The sequence below is a fragment of the Chiloscyllium plagiosum genome, unplaced genomic scaffold, assembly GCF_037043375.1.
Source record: "Chiloscyllium plagiosum isolate Xiang-an unplaced genomic scaffold, Cpla_swu_hap1 HiC_scaffold_4, whole genome shotgun sequence".
NCBI classification, from domain to species: domain Eukaryota; kingdom Metazoa; phylum Chordata; class Chondrichthyes; order Orectolobiformes; family Hemiscylliidae; genus Chiloscyllium; species Chiloscyllium plagiosum.
The window spans coordinates 136526152-136541565 of record NW_028270142.1 but is presented as its reverse complement, the minus strand read 5'-3'; the positions used below and the strand labels follow the sequence as shown (position 1 = coordinate 136541565).

At 42.1% G+C, this 15414-nt stretch overlaps 1 protein-coding gene across 1 annotated transcript in view; it reads right to left on the bottom strand.

Annotated features, from left to right (window-relative positions):
• Positions 1-15414, bottom strand: part of cdh7a (cadherin 7a) — a 329420-nt gene that overhangs the window by 234361 nt on the left and 79645 nt on the right. Inside the window, exon 3 of the mRNA XM_087986719.1 lies at positions 12470-12544. The gene's annotated coding sequence lies outside the window, so the exon portion shown is untranslated. The remainder of the gene's footprint in view (positions 1-12469; positions 12545-15414) is intronic.

Genomic DNA, 15414 nt, shown 5'->3' with positions numbered 1-15414 from the left:
GGCGTCTAGTGCTGAGGGAGCGGCAGTGAAGGAGGCCCAGGACCTCCATGTCCTCGGCAGAGTGGGAGGGAGAGTTGAAATGTTGGGCCACAGGGCGGTGTGGTTGATTGGTGCGGGTGTCCCGGAGATGTTCCCTAAAGCGCTCTGCTAGGAGGCGTCCAGTCTCCCCAGTGTAGAGAAGACCGCATCGGGAACAACGGATGCAATAAAAGATATTAGTGGATATGCAGGTAAAACTTTGATGGATGTGGAAGGCTCCTTTAGGGCCTTGGATGGAGGTGAGAGAGGAGGTGTGGGCAACATTTTGCAGTTCCTGCGGTGGCAGGGGAAAGTGCCAGGATGGGAGGGTGGTTGTAGGGGGGCGTGGCCCTGACCAGGTAGTCACGGAGGGAACGATCTTTGCGGAAGGCGGAGAGGGGTGGGGAGGGAAATATATCCCTGGTGGTGGGGTCTTTTTGGAGGTGGCGGAAATGTCGGCGGATGATTTGGTTTATGCGAAGGTTGGGAGGGTGGACGGTGAGCACCAGGGGCATTCTGTCCTTGTTACGGTTGGAGGGGTGGGGTCTGAGGGCGGAGATGCGGGATGTGGATGAGATGTATTGGAAGGCATCTTTAACCACGTGGGAAGGAAAATTACGGTCTCTAAAGAAGGAGGCCATCTGGTGTGTTCTGTGGTGGAACTGGTCCTCCTGGGAGCAGATACAGCGGAGGCAGAGGAATTGGGAATACGGGATGACATTTTTGCAAGAGATAGGGTGGGAAGAGGTGCAATCCAGGTAGCTGTGGGAGTCGGTGGGTTTGTAAAAAATGTCAGTGTCAAGTCAGTCATCATTGATGGAGATGGTGAGGTCCAGGAAGGGGAGGGAGGTGTCAGAGATGGTCCAGGTAAAGTTAAGGTCAGGGTGGAATGTGTTGGTGAAGTTGATGAATTGCTCAACCTTCTCGCGGGAGCATGATGTGGCGCCAATGCAGTCATCAATGTAGCGGAGGAAGAGGTGGAGAGTGGTGCCGGTGTAATTACGGAAGATGGACTGTTCTACGTAGCCAACAAAGAGACAGGCATAGCTGGGGCCCATACGTGTGCCCATGGCTACCCCTTTGGTCTGGAGGAAGTGGGAGGATTCAAAGGAGAAATTATTAAGGGTGAGGACCAGTTCGGCCAAACGAATGAGAGTGTCAGTGGAAGGGTACTGTTGGGGACGTCGGGAGAGGAAAAAACGGAGGGCTTGGAGGCCCTGGTCATGGCGGATGGAGGTGTAGAGGGATTGGATATCCATGGTGAAGATGAGGCGTTGGGGGCCGGGAAAACGGAAGTCTTGGAGTAGGTGGAGGGCGTAGGTGGTGTCTCGAATGTATGTGGGGAGTTCCTGGACTAGGGGGAATAGGACAGTGTCGAGGTAGGTAGAGATGAGTTCAGTGGGGTAGGAGCATGCTGAGACAATGTATCGGCCAGGGTGGTCAGGCTTGTGGATCTTGGGAAGGAGGTAGAACCGGGCAGTGCGGGGTTCCCGGACTATGAGGTTGGAAGCTTTGGGTGGGAGATCTCCTGAGGTGATGAGTTTCTCTATGGTCTGGGAGATGATGGTTTGGTGATGGCGGGGTGGGGTCATGGTCGACGGGGCAGTAGGAAGAGGTGTCCTCGAGTTGGTGTTTGGCTTCAGCGGTGTAGTGGTCAGTGCGCCAGACTACCGCTGCGCCCCCTTTATCTGCTGGCTTGATGGTGAGGTTGGGATTGGTGCAGAGGGATTAGAGGGCTACGCGTTGTGAGGGTGAGAGGTTGGGAAGGTGGTGGTGAGCTGTGTTCCTGAACTATTGCACTCCCCAAAGGTTGTGGTGTTGGGGCAGGGGGGTTTGCAGAAACACTGTTAGGGTGGCAATTTCAGGATTCAATACTAAATAAAAACTAAAAGAACCACAGGTGCTGTAAATCAAAACTAAAGCAGAATATGTTGGAAAAGCAGGTCTGGCAGCCACTGTGGAGAGAAATCAGAGTTAATGTTTCAGGTCGAGTGACTCTTCCTCAATTCTGATCACGTGAGTCTTCCTCAGAACTGAGGAAGGGTCACTCAGCCTTAAACGTTAACTTTGATTTCTCTCCACAGATGCCACCAGACCTGCTGAGATTTTCTAGCAATTTCCGTTTTTGTCCAGGATTTCTGTTCTTGTCCAGGACTTCAGTTCAGCTGCTTTTGGAATATTGCGTGAAATTCTGGTCTCCCTCCTCAAGGAAGGACGTTGTGAAACTTGAAAGGGTTCAGAAAAGATTTACAAGGATGTTGCCGGGGTTGGAGGGTTTGAGTTATAGGGAGACGCTGAACAGGCTGGGGCTGTTTTCCCTGGAATGTTGCTGGTTGAGGAGTGACCTTATAGAGGGTTATAAAATCATAAGGGGCATGGATAGGGTGAATAGACAAGGTCTTTTCCCTAGGGTGGGGGAGTCCAGAGCTAGAGGGCATAGGTTTAGGGTGAGAGATGTCACAACAGCCGGTCCCTTTTTACTAAAAGCTGTTCCTTTTCTTAAGGATACTGTGTTCTTGGTTTTTTCAGAGTGGTTGTAAACGGACTAGGCTCCGATCAGATTGGTTTGGAACAGAGACAAAAAGGATTTGGAGAGGCCTTTTGTTTGTATGTAAACAGATGAGACTTCAGTCCAAAGTGGTCATGTTTTAGAAGTGACCTGTATAATGAAAGGGAAGTGGTCAGCTCTCTAGCTGAGCAGTTCAGTCCAGAATTAGTTAGAAGTTCAACAGTGAGCTGTGTGGCAACAAATGCTCTCTCTCCGTCTGCCTTTCTAACTTCAACCTGTAAGCATTTGTTCCATTTTTTACTGTGTTTTGAGGACTTGTGCTTATTTAGACTGTTGCGTATATTTGGAACAGTATAATTAAGTCTAGTTTGGATAGACTGAGTTCTGTAGGGGTTCTTTATTCTGTTCTTTGTGTTTCATTGTGTAATATTGTGAATACACTTTTGTCTGTTTTAAAACCTGGTAGTCAACCTCGCTAACTTATACCAGGTAATTTTCACTGTACACTTACTGAAACAAATTGCAAAGTTGTTGTCTGGGTTGCCTGCTTAAGAGTGTTTTGAGTGATCTGGCTTAGTCAATGACAGAGGGGAAAAATTTAAAAGGGACCTTCGGGGTAACTTTTCACGCAGAGGGTTGTGTGTATGCCATGAGCTGCCAGAGGAAGTGGTGGAGGCTGGTAGAATTCCAGCATTTAAAAGGCATCTGAATGGATATATGAATAGGAAGGGTTGAGAGCGATATGGGCCAAGTGCTGGCAAATGGGACTAGATTAGATTAGGGTATCTGGTGTTATGGATTAGGCCAGACCACTCAAAACATTCTTAAGCAGGCAGCCTTAGACCTAACTTTGCAATTTGTTTCAGTAAATGTACAGTGAAAATTACCCGGAATAAGATAGTTGGTTGACTAATAGAGTTTAAAACAGACAAAAATGTATTCATAAAATTACACAATGGTACACAAAGAACAGAATAAAGAACCCAGCTAGACTTAATTATGCTGTTCCGAATATCCTCAACAGTCCCGATAAGCAAACACCCTTTAAGCGCAGTATAAATGGAACACATGCTTACAGGTTGAAGGGCAGAAAAGGGAGAGAGACTTCACACAGCTCACTGTTGAACTTCCCATTTCAGACTGAACTAGAAGCAGCTCAGCTCAGCCAGAGAACTGGACACTCCCCTTTCACTAAACCGGTCACTTCTAACACATGACCACTTTGGCCTGCAGTCTCATCTGTTTACATATAAACAAAAGGCCTCTCAAAATCCTTTTCATCTCTGTACCAAACCAGACTGATCGGATCCCGGCCCGATCAGTTATTACCCCTCTGAAAAAAAATCAAGGACAGCGTTTCCTTGAGCCAAAGATCAGCTTTTAGAAAAAAAAGTGACAAGCTTTGTGCCACTAGTCAGCATGAATGAGTTGGACCGAAGAGTCTGATTCTGTGCTGTACATCTTTATGATGCTATGGCTATAAACGAACTGTACGTGTTAATCCTACACCCACCTCTTTCCCTGTAGCCCTGCAAAGTAGTTATCGCACATTCTTAATCAGAATCAGGAAATATCAATCAAATATATAATGAGAGGCCTCTTTATTCGCAGTTTTCAAACCCATGACCACTTCTATCCAGAAAGCCAAGGACAGCAGATACGTGTGAACACCAAACCCCTGCAGATTCCCTCCAATATATCACCGTTCCTTCAGTGCCACAGGGTGAAAATCCTGGAACTCCCTCCCTAACCACAGTGTGAGCTATCTGCAACTCATGGAATGCAATGGTTCATGAAGGCAGCTCACCAATGCCTCCTCTGGGGCAATTAGTAAGGCAACAAATGCTGGGCTAGCCACTAATGTCCACATTGCAATCACTAATTTGGGGCCCAAATGCAAATTAATATCCTCAGACTGCGGTTAAAATCTGCCATTTATTTGGTGCACAGCTTCTACATCAGCTTTTAGACATTTGCATTTTCTTTCTAGATAAAGACTACAGTACATTAATATTTTCAACAAGGAATATATCGTTCTGTCTGAACCGTATAATCCATTTGGTGTTTATTATAGACATCAGTCTCTGTGAAACAAACGGGTGCCATTTGCTACTTATGAGTGTTTATGCTCCACAATAAAATGATTGAAATGGCTTATTACCTCACTCTGACCAACAATTGCAACTAACAATAGACTTTTGTCCCAAATGCACAGGAGCAAAAATAAATCGGCTTTTAAGCTGAGGTCCCACTCTTCTCTGCCTTCCTTTCTCTACATTTCAATAGAAACTTGGAGAGACAGATTCTGAATACATACAGGGAACAAAAGAGAGATCAGCCCAGAAAGACAAAATAACATCTGTTTAGGTTGAAAATGGATTCAATTGAACTGTAAAAATTACCCGGGCGAATCAGACCATGGGAGAGTGTAAAAATGATGGGCTACCTTTTTATTCCTGAAGCAGACTCACATAGATTCAATGGTTTTCCAATTGTGCTAACATGAAAACTTCTATGTGCATCTCCTGTTTTCTTCAGTCTAAGGAGACTTACCTCCTTAAATTGTTCTCTCCTTAAATTTGTACATTCAGATAGTTTTCAGGTAGTGAAGCATTTTTATGTACAAAAGAAATGTTTTGTTCCCGACAGATTTTTGTGCAGCTCTGCATTTAAAGATCTCTACTGCACAGGGGTCTACCAATAATTGTGTCATTGGAACCCATTGTCTCCAATTCTGAAGGACATCTACTCCCACACTTTGTGGTGACTGTATATTCATAGCTTCAGGTACTGCTGTAGCTGCTGTTATATTTTTGTTGTATTATTCCTGATTGTGTGACCTTGATTAAATATGCTTTGTTATAATCCCAACTGACAGTAATACAGATCCCACAGTGAAATCTGGCTTGACAGATCATAACTTGTAATTTTTTAAAACATTTCCATGGAGACGAGACACTCAAGACTCAAGAGGCTGCCAATGTACTTTTAACAAAAGTTAATAAACATCTCTTGCACAAAAGAACTGCATTTTACTGCACAACAATTTTGGAATGAACTTGTAAGAAATATTAGTTAGCAATATTGATCCTTTATCTCCACCAATAACCCTACAGATGCCAAACCTCAGTGGAGCCCCACCCTGAATGTGATATAGTTTCAGTGTATTTAAATATTAGTTTTTATAATGTATATTATAAAGGTTGGATTGTTGTTAAGGCAAGACTGAAGTTTATTAGCAACTGTGTACAAAGTAATGAGAGGAATAGATTGAGTCAATAGCCAGAGACTTTTCCCCAGGGCAGGATTGACTGGTACGAGAAGTCATAGTTTGAAGATATTAGGAGGAAGGTATAAAGGAAATGTCAGAGGTAGGTTCTTTATGCAGAGAGTTGTGAATGCATGGAATGCGTTGCCAGTTAAGGTGGTAGAAACAAGTCATTGGGGACATTTAAGCAACTGTTGGACATACACATGGATAGCAGAGAGTTGAGGTGTATGCAGGTTAAGTTACTATATTTTACATTAGGATTAAGTTTCAGCACAACATCGTGGGCCTAAGGGTCTGTTCTGTGCTGTACCTTTCTATGTTCTATGTTCTAACTGTAAATATTGATACGGTTATGGGATATCACACTTAGGCATTGTCTGGGTTCTGTGATTACTGGACTGAATAGAGCAAAGATACAGCAATTGCAAGCAGGCTAATACCAAACTACTGCTACTACTTAAGCTAAAGCAGGTATCACCTCACTCTAACTCAGTTGATTTATACTGGCAACAGCCAGGTAAACAATGAAGTCAAACCTCTACATTCTGAATGTGACTTGAATTTTAAATTGGACTTCTAATATTAGTCATCATCATTAGAAATGCTTGAGGATTATTTTTAGTTCTTTATTTCCTAAAACGTTACTCTTTGTTTAATTGAGTGAAACTCTGATGGGGTGTCAGTGGATTGCCAATTCATGCTAAGGTAATTGTTTTCCATTTTCCATGTAGTTCTATGATCTTTAAAATGACATAAAACCATGTATTGTGTGCAATGCTTTAATTGTTGTTTTTTTTTTTGGTTAGCTTCTTTTTATTGTTTTCTTCTGTATTTCTGCTTGAAATGTCACAGACATCTGTCGTGGAGGGGGGGTGGGTGGCAGTTTGTCATACAACAAATAAAACCAAGGACAATGACGTGGATTTATTTTTGGCTACTGTGCCATCTTTGAGAATTAGGATCATGGAATCAATCAAAGTCTGGGTGGTGGGACGTTCTTAGCATCGCAGAGTTCTACTCTTTTTCTGTGATTCTCTCTGCAATTTGCATGAGGGTTGCTTTTCTTGTGGATTACTGCTCAAGTGAGGCTTTCTCATCTGCTTGTAAAACTCCAGTCGATAAGTTTCAGCTTGAATTGTTTTGAATTAAGAGAGTTGTTCCTGCTCTGTTGAGATTAATGTGCTTCCAAATGGATTGGAGCACTTTGGTCCTGGTTATTGGCAGTAAACTTCAACTCTGAAGCAATGTAGATGGCTAGTGACAGTTGGGAGAAGTCTTCACAATTGCCAATGCTGCTCTCAGTCTTTCAGATTGACTAGGAGCCACGTTGTGGCTTCTGAGTAAAACGTCGATTCTCCTGCTCCTTGGATGCTGCCTGACCTGCTGCGCTTTTCCAGCAACACATTTTCAGCTCTGTAACATGTGCAACAAAACAGGATTCTTGTTGAGAAGATGTATTGAAGTTTATTAATGACATTAACTATTTATATTGTTACATGGCTAATTCACATATCGTCTGGACTACCAGCTTACAGTAAAGAAACAGCAACTACAAGCAGGCTGCTATTATACTGATGCTTCTGAAACTGAAACAGATACTTTTGGAATGTCACATGCTTTGATGGAATGTAAATTAGAATGTAAAAGTTTAAGGGGTGATGTGAGCGAAGACTTCAAGAAAAAGGCAGGGTAGATAAAGGTGAACTATTTCCATTTCTGCATATTCTCGAAGTAGGGAGAGTAGTTTGAGAATTAGGCCCTGATCATTTTAGAGAGATGTTAGGAAGGAAGCACTACAACACACAAACAGTGGTAGATGTTTTGAGCTGTCTTCCACAAATGACCCGTGGATAGAGGATGAGTTGTTAATTTTAAATCTGAGGTAGATATAGTTTTGTTAAGCAAAGGTATTAAGTGATATTGACCAAGGACTGGGATGTGGAGTTAAGCCGCATTCCATTGAATGATGGAATAGGCTTGAGGGGCTGATGGCCTACTCCTGTTCTTAGGTTCCCGTTTCTGTTTATACTGTTCCCATGTAATCTAATTGTCGAATCTAAAGATAGACTGCCTTTCTGGTCTGGTATCTCGGGAATAATGCAACAATAAGAGAATACTTCATTGACTGTAGGGAGCATTGTGTCATCTTGAGTTTGTGAAAGATGTTATATAATTATTCATGCTCTGAAGAAAAGTTATGTCAGATTCAAAACATTAACTTTGCTTGTCTCTGCACACCTGCTGCCAGGTCCCTCCATCCATCTTTTAAGATTTCTCAATATTTCACCTTCATTGACTGTAGATAATGTGGCTGGTGGAATCATTTAGAAATAACTGCAGGAGTTGATGGCACAACAGCAGATACTACCCTCTCCAGGACAATAATGGATGGGCAATAAATGCTTGGCCAGTCAGAGATGATCACATCCTGAGAATAACTTCTTTCTTAAAAAAAAGCATACATTGTGTCCTAAAAAAGTAAAATGTTTCTGAAAGAAAACTCATTAAAAATGCTACCAAAACCAATTGGACCCCTTCTCACAATAATTCCCTTCAGAAACTGTCATGCCTTTCCATGTCTATCCTCATCTTTAAAAACCCTGCACAAAAACTCAACATTTTACACGAACATTTGGCTACAGTTCCTAATATCTTTTCTGTCTTATCAGCATCCATTTCACCTCTGTGAAGCTGAGTGGTGGCTTTTCAATATTAAAGGCATGACTGTATAATTGCTAGTTATTAATTTTTGCAGGCAGAATATGCATATGCAACTTTGCAATGATTTTTACTGCTTTCCTGCTGTTTTCTTGTTTTCAATCACAGGTTATTGTTCACCCAAGCTCCTGTTTTTCTGTCTGTATCACACTATTTATAGAAATTGTGTTTAACCCAGTGTTGGAGAGGTTAAATCAGCCACAAGTCCTCATATCAGTATCACAATCCCTGGCTGTTGGTAAGACCTGATACAGAGTCTATGGAATAATGAGCACTGCTAAATGCTTAGCATCAAACTTTATTGTGTATTTCCTTGTGTGAGAGAGGAAAGCTTAATTTATCCATACATCGACAATAAAGAGATTTCTGAAGAGATTTTCAAAATGCCCAATTAATGTTATACGGGACAACATTAAGCAAGTTGCTTTATCCTTTTTGCTTGTGGGCTGGCGGAGCGATGAACATCTTTGATGGACCAAAGCCCATGAAAACAAATCCATTACTCCAACTCAGGCCTTTTCCAACAGAGTCAGAACAAAGCTTTCATCTTCACCTCCATGAATTAACAGTGACAATAGGCTCTGGTGCTGAATACTTGTTGAGATTTGTCAGGTACCTGAGAAAAGGGGGTCTACTTCAAAATCAGTAGACAGAAGTGATTTTTGAACCCCTTAACCTTTTATATCTTAGTTGACATTACATCAAAACATGTGACATTCTAAAGGTATCTGCTTGAATTTCAGCAGTAGCAGTATAATAGTAGTTTCTTTGTAGTTATTGTAGCTTTACTGTATGTAGTGAGGAATCCAGACTGTGTGTGAATTGGTGACCTAATAACATAAATAGTTAGCATTAGTAAACTTCAAGATATCTGTCTCTCCAAGAACCCAGTTTTTCAACACATGTTACAGGGCTAATACATAGTATAGGTGGAGGTGCGTACTGCAGATGCTGGAGATTAGAGTCTAGATTAGATTCATCAGGAATCAATGCTGTGACTTTAACAAGTTATTTTGTCCTGGTTCTTTTTTTAAGAGAGTTTGTGCGGCAGAGATTAATAGTAATCTACCAGAACCATGACAGTAAACAGTTGGAAGGCCTTGGGTTTTGTTTAACAGGTTCCTGATGAAGGACTTTTGCCTGAAACATCGACTTTCCTGCTCCTCGGATGCTGCCTGATCTGCTGTGCTTTTCCAGCACCATCTCTATCTAGACTCTGATCTCCAGCATCTGCAGTCCACACTTTTGCCTGCCTGAATGGGTATGGCCAGCTCACACACATCAGGATTTCTGGGTTTTGAGTTTTTTATAACATAAAAAGTCTTAGGGGTCTCAACAGAGTTAGAAGCTTCAGTGAAAGTCTCCTGGCTGCCACTCTTGCGGAAGTTTCTCTAGATGCTTTTCATTCCTCCTGGATTGGAGAACTGCATGTGAGAATCTGTGTCTGAACTTGCGTTTTTGCCAAGGAGAGTGCCTTCAGGATGTTACTATATTGGAACAGTTAATCAGTAATAGTTACTGTATTTATTATTTTGTTAAGTTTCTAATCTGTTAACTTCTTCTAAGTTCCTCTTTCTTTGGTTGCATTTTAACTAGTGTTTAAATAAGTTGCGCATTTGCTTAACGTTGAGTAGTTTCATTAGTCATATTGCATCTGGGACACTTTAAATTTGTGTTTAAAATAAGAAGAAGATAAAGTCTAGTCTACCTTCTGAAAATATTTTTGGAGGAGGTCTGATCTGGTACATAACAATAGGAAGCTCCAAAACTCAAGCATCTTAACATGTGCTTCATTGTAATAGGAAGATACTCTTCCCCACCCATCCGAACAATTCTCCAACCAGCTATTTCAAACACAGATTCAGATGCCAATCCTCTGAAAAGGAATGCCACTGTTTTTTGAGAATGTGGATCTGGGTTTTCAGAGAATCTTTTTTAGGTACGTACAACTTTAAGTATATTTAAGTCGTCATTGGACAAGCATATGGACGTACATGGAATAGTGTAGGTTAGATGGGCTTCAGATTGGTATGACAGGTCGGTGCAACATCAAGGGCTGAAGGGCCTGTACTGCGCTGTAATGTTCTATGTTCTATGTACAGTCAAACCCCCGTTTCCACGGATTCAGTTTCCATAGTTTCAGTTGTCCACAATTTGTCAGGGCCAGAAAATAATACATGGAACATTCCAGAAATAATTCCAGGGGGCTTCTGGGGAGTTAAATTTTCCATTTAAATGATAGGATTCGCTACTATCCACGGTTTTGACATCCGCAGAGGTCTTAGAACGTATCACCCGCTGATACCGGGGGTCACCTGTACTCTATTAGCAGTGTGGCCTAATATACAATGTTTTGTAGTGTCTACCCAGTCAGATAGTTGCAGCAGTAATAAACAGAAAGCTGCTGTTGTGGTTTTCACCATCATCTCCATCCCAGAACTCATGGCTATCGCTATTTCGCTCTTCAATATCCAGAAAATGACTCAGACAGGAACGGCTAAGTGAACGGGGTGATTCATGGTTTCAAGTCCCATTCCTGAGGGTTTAGTGTATAACATCATGGTACTGAGGGACATCTGCACTGTCAGAAGTCAATGATGCAGAAACCTGACCCACCAACTCAGTAGTGGATCAAACACAATGGGAAGGGGTTTCCCATATTTTTTGAAGCATACAGGAGAACTTACTTCAGTGGCACTGCATACACCTCCACTGGTGAAATAACTCACCCAAATCACCCAGCAATTAACTCATTGATGCCTTACAGCCAAGCGAAAGGGAGTATCGCCCCCAATCATAGCCCTCCCGGGTTTCTCATGGACTGGGTGCTATGGGGAGAAATTTATCTGGATAATTGGAGGAAAGGGCAGGAAGGTGGCATTCAGAGGGCATTCCCTCACCCACCGTCCATGCCTCCAGCTGTCTCCAGGTTGGGACAATTGGAGGTAATCCCCACTTCTACAGGAAAGTTCCCCAATCACAAGGCTGGCCACGTCTCTCATCAGCTGAGGGAGGCATGTGTTCTGGGAGGGGACAGGTTGAGGCTCTTAAAGGGCGTTATTTGACCACTTAAGGACCTCCATTGCAGGCAAGTCATGAAAAGTACCTTCTTGTCCAGTTCACAATGCTCTGGGAAAGAGGTCCATTTCTCAACAGGGCCAAATGACCCAAATAGTTTCCCTTCCCTTCACTTCTCTCTTATCATCTCCACTGAGGATAACATATGAACATCTGAAATAGGAGCAAGAGTAGGCCACTCAGCCCATCAAGCCTGCTTCACCATTCAGTAAGGTCAGAGCTAGCATTAGGGGAGGCAATGGCGCTGAGTTATCATCGCTGGACTATTAATCCAGTGACACACATAATGCTCATGGGACCTGAACTTGAATTCAATGAAAAGAATCAGGAATTGGAAGTCTAATGAAGACCATTGTTGATTGTCATAGAAACCCAAGTGGCTCACTGATGTCCTTTTGAGGAAGGAAGACCACTGTCCTTAGCTGGTTTGGTCAACACGTGACTCCAGACATACAACAATGTGATTGATTCTGTACTGTCTTCTAGAAGGGCCTCATAAGTGATCATAGAATCCCTACACTGTGGAAACAGGCCATTCAACCCATTGAGTCCATACCGACCTGTGAAGAGCATCCTACACAGACTGCTATCCCAGCATTTCCCATGGCTAACCTACCCACCCTGCACATACCTGGAGCAGTTTAGCATGGCCAATCCACCTAACCTGCTCATCTTTGTACCAAAACTGATAAAATGTCTTAAAGGAATAACAGTGGACAGACCAACTGGTATTGATCTAGGTACAGGAAATGATAAACAACACCCAGCCAAGCCTGCAGAGTGCTCCTGACTAACTAGTGCTAAGGAAACTGTGAGAGCTGTCTCATAATCAAGTCAAACAGCAGCTTGATACAATCATACTCACGGAATCATACCTTTAAGATAGTAAAACACCCAGACGCCATCGTCACTATCCCTGGGCAGGTCCAGTCCTACTGGTAAGTCCGATCCTGAAAAGGAGGCAGCACAGTGACATACAATCAATTGTCATAATTCCATCTTTCATTGAGGACCAATACAAGTTTTAAACATTGACTCTGGACCCCATGAAGTCTCATGGCACCAGATGAAACATATAACTGCTGCACAGATGAGTGACAGGTCAGATAATGGAGTAGAAGATGAAGAATGTCAGGGGATGATGAAAGAGTTAATCAGGAAAAAGCAATTAAAGTATGAGAGGAAGCATTTACTGATGTAAAATAGCAAGTGCTTCTGCAGGCACTTGGTAAAGGGAAAGAGTCAACAAAGTATTGGTACTCGAGAGAGAAAGGGGAGTTAATAGATAAAAAGGAAATGGTGGACAAGATGAACAAATAGTGGTCCAACTTCACTAAAGAAGACACAAAGGTAATTCCAGTAATAGCTGTAAACCAGGAGATAGAAGTGAAATAAGAATTTAGCAAAATTGCAATCAATAGAAATTGAATTGAATCCACCAAGCCCACATATCATGAAAGAATGGAAAAAATATATACCTCTGTAATAGTTCTTTCACTTTTGGATTTTGGCATCAGGACTAATCATCCCCAATGACTAGTTTAGCTATAGAAGGACCAACCACCCAACTCTGACCCAACAATGTTTCTGAATCCCAGTTATTACAACCTGTGGCGAAACTGGGCATTCCTCAAGACCTGACTATGCGTACATCCTCACTTAATTTTATAATTACCACTTTGGTTTCACTTGGTCCACAGTCTCAGTGTCAAATATACCCCAATAGCATTCCGGGGATGAGGAACATCAGTTACAAGGATAGATTGAAGAAGCTAGGGCTGTTCTCTTTGAAGGGAATACGCCTAGGCAGAGGTCTGATACAGGGTGTCACATTTGAGAGGACAGGATACAATGGAGACAGAGGAATTGTTCCCACTTGCCAAAGCAACAGGAGTAGGAGGACATGGATTTAAAGTGATTTGCAAAAGAAGCGAGTGTGATCGGAATAAAATAAAAACCTTTTTCACTGTGAATGGTTAGGGTGTGGAGTGCACTGCCTGGAAGAGTGGTGGAGGCAGGTTCAACTGAAATATTCATGAGGACACTAGGCAATTAATTAGATAGAAATAACGTGCGAAGACATGGGGAAGAAACAGAAGACTGTCAGGCGATAATGATAATTGTTTGAAGAGCTGGTGTAGATACGATGGACCGAATGGTCTCCTTCTGCAGTGAAACATTTTTGTGATTCGGTGAATATCTTGTGAAGTGCCCAGGGTGGTTTTATTACATTAGAACGCTGATAGATATAATAACAATGTACAAGCAGCTTTTGTTGGAAACCTGTATTTTGTTAATTCATAAAAGTAATGTAGAATAACTAATTTATTGCTCAATAATTCTTTTACAAGATTGTATCTTTCCAAAAGTCAGAAGGGCACATCTGACAGTGTTTACCAGGTCCCAGTACTGAGTACACACAGTAAAACCTCACTCTACTATATGTAACTCCAGATGAGGCTCTAAAACGTACCGCTACGCTGGATTTATTTTAAATTTATTTTGTGTGAAATTAAGTTGTGGAGATGTAGATTTTTTTTTTCAAAAAGAGATCAGTAACAGAACATTTTTTAATGTGCGTCTTAAAAGTCACATTTCTTGTGAAAACTGCTGATTTACTGCAATACCCAATGCCTGAGTTTAACTGTCAGGTTTTAGCTTCTGTTTGGAGATTAGTTGTTTGGATTTTTCAGTTGACCAGCCTGCAAAAAGAAAAGAGTGCCCCATCCCAACTCTCCTGTTTCTGAGACACCTCTTATTGTGGGTCCAATGTGATACCTGGTGAAATAACTGCACAGAGGCTGGTATCCTGTCACTAACTCCCCCTTTGCTTACACATGGAGGATCCTTGACACTGATCCAGCTCCCTCAGAGCCAGCTCTCAGAGTAACAGACTCCCTGACACTTATTTATATCTGTTAGCCAGGGCTCCCATACAGAACCAAATTGTTTTTAAAATATCTTCATTTTATGAGATGAGGACGTTGCTGGCTGGCCAGCATTTATTGTCTGTCTCTAGTTGCCCTTGAGAAGGTGCTAGTGAGGCCTTCTTGAACCACTGCACTCCACCTGCTAGGGGTTGACCCGCAACGTTATTAGGGAGAGAATTCTATAAGGTACACTTGGCTGACCTCGTTACACTCACTACGTCTTGAGCCCTGATCTGGGCAGAATCCAGATTGTCCTCCTGAAAAACTTCCAGAAGATTCTACAATAATGTCATTCCTGAGCATAAAACAGAAATCTTGTGTTCTGGGACACCTGTCTGTAACAGGATATCAGACTGATGACCATCTGAACATTTCCTATCTTATCCTTTCTGTACTGACTTCACGTACAATGACTTATTGGCCAGAGGTATTTTTTTAAAAGTGAAATTCTGCAGTGATAAATACATTTTTCATCTTTTGCCAAATATATGAGAGAGTGTTTGTGCGAGCTTTTGGGTTATTTAGAGGGACAAACATTGATATTTTCATATCGCAAATGAAGGATGCTCACCGGTTTTGCACATCATTGAATACATCTTGTTTATAATAAATCAATAATTTTGTGTTTATTAAAGTAACCTGGTTAGTGGACTTTTTAAAGTCCAAGACAAAGTATTTGATAGACCATATTAGGAGCCAGGTCAAACAATTGAATTGATATTGTGCCCAGTGGAGTAGTAGGACTGGCGAAAGACTGTGCACACCTCCTGTCTCCAGCGGAGAGCTGTCCTCCTTTTCACAGAGGATGTGGGATTCCCTTTGTAAATGTAACATGATGCTAAACTTGTGCAAAGCAATAAAACTTGATGAGTATGAAATATTTTAAAATT